General features: G+C 31.6%; 1 long non-coding RNA gene across 1 annotated transcript; it reads left to right on the forward strand.

Moving 5' to 3' along the window:
* The first annotated feature begins 1,893 nt into the window (after positions 1 to 1,893).
* On the forward strand, positions 1,894 to 7,506 carry LOC127702421 (uncharacterized). The gene is made up of 5 exons (XR_007982418.1): positions 1,894 to 2,098; positions 3,260 to 3,574; positions 4,144 to 4,204; positions 5,165 to 5,223; positions 6,931 to 7,506. It is a non-coding gene; the product is annotated as an uncharacterized LOC127702421 (long non-coding RNA).
* Positions 7,507 to 7,995: the final 489 nt, after the last annotated feature.

Below are 7,995 nucleotides of genomic sequence, written 5' to 3' on the forward strand. Positions count from 1 at the left end.
ACTGTTTCCGCTTTTTATTATTGCATACAGTCACGTCTGTGTTCATACAATAACAATAAGTAGATTTCGATTGATAATTTGAGAATAATAATTGTAAACTCAATTTTCAAATAAATTAATGTTCCCCTTAAATACAATTTCCGTGTAAACTTTGGAAATGTATCCGCTGTTTTTGAATTGATGTCACAAATCATAATATGATAAGAAAGTTCGATCTGTTTTTTGTTAGCATGTGATGCAGCATAAAAATGATGAGTTAAATAGATAATATATTTCATAAGTATATGAAAACGAATATGATAATGATAGAGTGGTGTTTAACTTCCAGTGGCGAATATTACATGCATATCAGGACAAGAACATTTTATTGCGATATATGAATCCTGTTTTGCACATGACTGACACTCAGAGCCGTCCTTTTAATTTGCTTGTTCAAAAATACCAGTCAGCAGGAAGACATATCACCTAATTAGACACATTATTCTGATTTCGAGTAAACTAGCCTTTGTACATACTAATAAATGCTGGTTAGGTAGCAAAGAAGTAGCAATCACAATGTACAAATGTTAATTTGGTTTGGCCCGGTACTGATCAAACTAACAACCTACCACACGTGAGGCGAGCATGATTCAACGAGATCACGATCGAGGCAGAAAAAGAAGAACCTATTTGTAGTGTAGTACAATGTAAGTTACTGGGAACTTCAATATATTGAGTAATTATATATTGCATAGCTACTATTTATCGTTGCTAGGAGGTTCATTGAAGTGTTTAACATAGAGAATATTATATGGCCTTTTAAACCTTAACTCCGTATCCACCTGAGACACCAATATACACACAAGACCTCTGATCTGCACGGATAGCTGATACAGGACGATTGCCATTTATTATACTTCACATGCAATTAACTTATATATCCTACTAAGTATTTAATAAAAGATATAGATGGTTATTTCTTTTCCACGAGATTTACTTAAAAACCTTATGATAAAATGTTTTTAAATTCCTAACATTTTAATCGAAACCCTTATCTTGTTTAGAATTGGAGGATGATAAGATGTGCTATCTAAATGTCCTTTAAGCTTTATTTATTCTCATGAAATGGTTGTTAAACTTACTGGTTATAAAAAAAGTAATAAGTAACCCCAAAAAACGCGTGATTTTTTGCAGTTCAAATAAACAACATTATGGCACCCATATCTTTGAAGCGGAATCAAGGCAATAAATGTTGAGTAGAGAATATACTAAATTCAATTTACCATATACTGAAGTCAATTCGGTATATACCTGCAACTAATATATTGGTTACAGGTATATAATTAATTAAAATTAAGTACATTTTAAATTATAATTTAGTATGTGCTAAATTCAATATAATATTTCCTGAATTCATTTTTGGAAATACTAAATTCAATTAAGCAAATCCTAAAATCAATTTAGTATGTATGCTGAATTTTTAAGTTTATGCAGAAATATTTTTGAGTATGAAGTGAAAATAAAACAATCAATGAGAGAGTATTTGTTTCATGAATGAAAGTGCTGACATCGTTTAGTGCGGCATTTTAAAATCAAAACGATTCAAGTTGGAAAAAAATGTGCCCTCTCGAATTTCATATCTTCTTGTTTATTTCATGTCATTTTTTTTTTAGTAAATACATATAATCAGAAGTCCATTACTAGGGGAAAGTGTGCACGCTGTACTATAGAGTTGGGTGATCACAATGTTCTAAGTCTAGGCATGGAAGTATTATATTGAGTGTGCTCGCTCAATTTATATTACTGCGTTTTGGTTGTTTGTGTTTTAAATATTTCAATTTGAAATGGATCTATCAATGAATCTTTGAATTAATTTTGACAAATATCAAAAGTGAATTTTGTTTTTTAGCACCTTTACACACTGATTATTTCGTATGTAATTGGAGTCTATTGTCAAAGATGTCTGGAACCGGAGAATGTATTTACATGTCCAAGAAGTTCTAACGCATGGCTTATTGAATCTCGTCAAAAGTTAAAAACAGTGACCACTACCATTGTTTGGAAACAGACATTCAGACTCTGATTGAATGTTGTATGTGGCCGTTAAATATATCTAAAGGTAAACAAACTTCAGAAGATATATTATCAGAAAAATCAAATTAAAATGAACTATTTAACTGCAAAACTATCTCGGAAAAACTATCAAGAATAAATATCACAGGGAACTAACAGGAAACTAACAGGAAACACTCACAAGAAATTATCATATCACATCTATATCATTTTATTCCTGGTATCTCTGAATTATGGATTGTTGTTTGTGTAACGACAATCAGAAATACCAGTAATATATTTTTGAATTGAATCATTCTTGTATCTTGGAGGTATAGGCATATTTTACAATGTAATAAATTACCCTTTTAAATCACATATTAATTTCAGATTCAATCTAATTGGAATAAGGTCGTTATGACTTTGTTTGCAAAACAATTGAAAACGGCAAATGGCAAATTTGTTAAATTTTACCATCAAAATTTTCCGAGTCTTTGATATGAAATACAGAGTGAAGCTTCCAAAATTGAAGATTTATAGTTTAGACCAGAAGATATTTGCGTGAAGTGAAAAAAAACGTTATATTTTGATAAATGCGACTTCGGCTATTTGTAAACATTTGCATTCAGTTTTAGATACACGGCATTATGATGAAGCAAGTGTCTGGTTCTTTGGTACAAAATGTAAACTAATTATGTAATGGATCTATTTGAATAAATGGCTTGATCCTATTCGTGACAATTACTCTTCCATTGCAATCTAAGTCTAAGAGCGATTTTAGGTATGAACCTAAAAAAAATTCGCATAATAATGTCTTTAAATCTGATATTGTGAATAAATAGGATTCTGCGATGTGTTTTTAGAAATAGTGGAAAAACCTGAATGAGATAGCAACACAACAACAAATAAGAGCGGAACAGATATGCAGAGTATAACGTACAATCTTTTATACCTATCTTGAAGCTCCAAATCCGAGTCTATAGATAAAGTGTCTATTTTAGCAGAGGTTAGCAATACTCTGCAAAATATTGGGACAAGAGCATAAATATTTTTCGGGATCAAAATAATTGTTTTTGTATCAAACCTTCGAATTTTTTATCTTTATCAGTGGAAGAAGAAGGGGAATACAGAAAAGCTTACAATAAAACTTTGTTTGAAACATATGTTTGTCTTGGGACAAGATAATACATTTTCAATAAAATAAACTGATGTTCTTAATTTTTTTCAGGACACAGACCTAGATATAACTTACGTAAAAATGTAATACAAGAGATTCCGTGTGAAGATGAATATTTCATTCCATATGATTATACATCTAACAGCTACCACGACAATGGACCAAGTCATTGTAAAATCCAAAAAGGTAGCTGCACGGGAGATGGAATGAAAATGTGTAGCACCGGAAGTACAACAAGGGACATAACTTGTTACTGTGATCATACTCAAAATTATGTACCACGAATGCTCTCCACTAGTCCTTGTTTCCTCCAGTTTGAAAACGAGTGTATAGTTACATCTAGCTGTAATGTTATAATTGAGTATAGTAAGTGCATTCGGAGTAAAATTTGTATGTTTGAACATTCTCTTCTTCCAATTCATTAGTTTTACAATACAACAAACTATACGAGTAATGAAGGTGATAAGTAAAGGTGGTTGGTATACGAACAGTGGCGTAGCTACATTTACATCAAAACTCACGGGCGTTCACATCACCTAACCAAATAAAAAAATCCTCATGATTTTTTTTAAGTTGTGTTCACTTAAATCCGTCCATTAGTAGTCCCTTATTTGGAAATTAGGGTTTTCAATACTGAGAACAGCGACAACACGACAAGCACTCGTTACACACTGAGTCCTAGAACAATGAAAAGATGGACACTTTAAAATCAAATCTTTCACCGCAAAATTATGTTCACCGGTCAGCGGTATCGGTGTTATGGGGAAGGGGTTACATTAAGATCCAACGAACATGTTTTTTTTCCATTTAACCATAACAATTTTCATAAGATTGAAAATTACAATTTATGATTTTTGACCTAACAGTGTTTAACTATTTATTAAGTATTGTGTTTAGGTCGGTATGTGTATCTTTATCTTCCCTTTTGAATTTAGGATTCAAATTGATGTACAGTACAGAAAGTCAGTGCACGACGACGAATTCATATGCAACTATGTAAGATTACAGTTAATGAATAAAGGAATATGACAGAATTGGAAAAAAAAACGTGTGGTCTAAGTAATTTTAAGATATAAGGGTTACGAACATAGTCAATGAATAATAACATTCTATGGTACTAATTTTACCCCACATTTGGAGAAATAATCCTCTTCAGTAATTCTCGAGGCCAAACTATTTTGAAAACCAAACTTTAATACAAACGTTGAAGAGTTGATATAACCGAAAATTATCAATTTAAAAATATTACCAGCTTCCATAGAAATAACGATTAAGATTCCTATTAGAGTCAGTGAATAAAGTAGGCATATAAAATTGAAAGAAATTTCACCCAATTGATGTAATGTACCTTCATTAAAGCACACAACAAACGAAATTGAAAAAAATGTAATACGTCAGCAATGTGAATCATAACATAAAACTATGTATTTAATCAACACCAAGATATCATGGTCAAAGCAAAATGGTAAATTAAAAAAAATATAGAACCAGTTAAAACTTTTTTGATGATAAAGCAGGAAAAGTGCATGATTTATCCAATAGCATTTCATGACATGTTTAAATCCAGCTTGAAATAAAAACAAAAGATTTACCAAAAAACAAACCGAATAATAACTGTTTAAAATCCTTTCTGGAATTTAATGGCTAAATATAGACACAATAAGGAGTTAAGTACATTTTAGAAGTTATATGAATGTTTGCATTTTATGATTTTGAGATTCTAAAAATGTTTTAATTTTCTAGATGTTTGTGGTTTGTTTGTTTGTTTGCTGTTGTTTATGTTGATGTTGGTGTGGGTATTGTTGCTGTTTCATTTTGTTCTGTGTTGTTGATTTGGTTTTTAAAGGGGGTTAATGTTTTAAAGGGGACAAGGTGGGTTATTTGACTAATGTTCTTATATCATTTGCACATATTACCTATTAGATAATAAATGGTAAAATATTTTAAATATTTCAGATCAGATTTTCTTCTAACTACGGACAACGCTTCCAACATAATCAGCAATAGTGTTTCGGGTAAAACGATTTAACTTAATCCATTTTATATAAAGATAAAGAGATATGATCTGATTGCCAATGAGAAAGCTATCCATAAAGACAAAACAGGACAAATATGTGAATGTGCGGCCTTCAACAATAAGAAAAAACCCCATACCGTTAAGTAAACTATGAAAGGCTCCGCGGTATGTCAGAATGTAAAACAATGCAAAAGAGAAAACAACAGTCTGTTTTACACTACAACAATGAACAAAACAAAACTCACACGCAGAAACCAATGACAATCAAAGAATATAAATTACTGGTTACGGCTTTAGACGGTCACATAAGGATGTGGTGGGATTTTAAATGTTAAAGAGCGCTCAACCTTCTCTTTAACCTGGAATAGAGGCGTAACAACATAACACAAGATGTAGGTCTTTTGTAATTTAATTGAGCGCGCCATTTTGGCCATTCAAATTGAAAATTATGGACACAAGCTACTGTATCTTTCCACTCGGAAGATAGATTGCTCTATAGTAGAAAAAGGCTTTTAATTGCTAGTAACTTTGAACATTTCTAAAGCAATAATGACATTTTCAAAAAAAAAAAAATAAGCAGTCATTTGGATTTTTGATTTGGAAGGTATGAACATGCATGTTGAAACGAGCTTTTACTCGATACAAAGATGTAAACGTGCGTAACAGTTAATGATACATTTCAAAAAGAGGCGAAAGATACCGGAGGATGTTAAAAACTCAAAAGTCGAAAAGAAACTGTTTACGCCGTGACAAACAACGCAAAAACGACAAAGGACGAACAACAAAACACTACAGAGAACACAAAACTGAGAAATACGAACCTTTAACCTCTTTTTAAAAATGTGATTTCAATTTGAAAAATCTTAATTTTTCATTTCAATATTCAAATCGAATACGAAGATGCCGAGCATTGAATAAAAATTCCAAAAAGTTGTGCCAAATTGGACAAAGACCATCTATGCATGGGATAGAAAAAACTTTGTGTTTCGAATTATTCAGCATTTTAAAACAGTAAATTCACAGAAAAGACCAAATCAGTGAGATTTAAAGTATAAATAGGAATGCTGACTGAGATATTCCATTATTGTCCATTGAAAATCTAAACAGGTTGTCAGAGCAATCTCGGATAAAATTATAATATACTGCGACTTGATACATCCTAAAAAGTGGAAACTTTAAAAATTCTAATGGGAAAAAATACACACTTCGTGTACAAAATATACTAGACACACAAAGCTTTGCTGGTTCCAATATAGAATTATCCATAGAATTTTGAAAACTTATACACAACTTTACAAGATGAAAATTAGTAGTAGCAATATATGTAAATTTTGTAAAGATGAACCAATGACCATAGAACATCTATTTTGGAGTTGTCATATGGTCTCCAGTCTCTGGCATGCACAAAACAACTGGATTTTTGAAATGACAATTTTTGAACTACCTTTCATTATCAAAATTATTCTATTTGGTAACTTCGAAAATATTAAATTGAATTTTGTTAAAAATAAGATTATTTTGGTTACAAGATACTATATTTACCGAACAAAATTACAAGAAGAATTGCCAAATTTAAATGCTTTAAAAATTATTTAAAAGAACACATGAACTCAGAGAATTACATTTCATTTAAAAACCTCTCATTATCATTATATTTTCAATATAATCACTAAATCATTTATGTAGAAAATTTATCTTTTTACAGATAATAGTCAAGTAAAACGTGATTCCAAATTGTCTAATGAGCGATTGCTATTGATAATATACATACTTTCTGCGATACTTGCTGTACTCCTTTCATGTATAACTGTGTACTTTGTTAGGAATACCCTTGCAAAGAAAGATCAAACTACAAATGTCCTGAAGTCTCATAGAATTCGGCATATTGGTGAGAACCAAGAAAGCCAATACGTAGATATGCATGCAAATCTAGAAAGGAACAATGAAGGTATCCCTGTTACGTCTATCGGTGCGCAAAACATCTCAGCCGGGATAATGTTTGAAATGCAATCCCATATGACAAATGAATTATCTGTTACTTCAACGTCGTTTCGTAGGAACCTTAATGAAAATAGCAATTCATCTAGCTAACATACAAACGGACCAGGATATTTGAATCCATATCAACCTTTAAGGATTGATTCAAGCCAAAGTGAACATCCGTATACAGATTGAAATGCAGATGCTACAACACTTAACACATACATTGCAGAATATCAGAGAATAACAGCCCTTCGATGTCTAAAGACATTTAAGATCATGACGTGAGTCGTTCTGGTACCGGTATAGAAAATGTTGGTACCACGCCCCTATTTAGTGAACGTGGATAAAGATCCTGGTTTAGAAGGACACTCAACCCTGACAAGCCTTTAAGACTTTTTGGACTTAGAAAAGCAAGCGCAGAAATTTCGAGGAAAATCTAATACATGTAGTTGAGGGATTCTAATTTATCGTTGTTTATGTGTGACAATTTATCAAAACTTGGATCAAAGGGAAGCACAAATGCGATTCTATTGTTTAATAACATGTTCCCCTATGTTATAAGTATACATAAACTCATTAAAGATACCAAGCCAGACGAACGTTTCGTCTACAAAAGACTCAAAAAAGTAAAAAATACCAAATAAACTGTTATCGAATGATGTTGTTTACACGAGAAAGACCTTTGATAAGAATTTATCTGAAGCACCGACTGTTGAAATGCTTCAGTAAACTGCTATATATAGATGTAAACTCTTCGGAGAAAGTTGTTGGTGTTTGTCACTGGGTT

Source organism: Mytilus californianus, unplaced genomic scaffold, assembly GCF_021869535.1.
Source record: "Mytilus californianus isolate M0D057914Y unplaced genomic scaffold, xbMytCali1.0.p SCAF_5, whole genome shotgun sequence".
In the NCBI taxonomy this organism is placed as follows: Eukaryota; Metazoa; Mollusca; class Bivalvia; order Mytilida; family Mytilidae; genus Mytilus; species Mytilus californianus.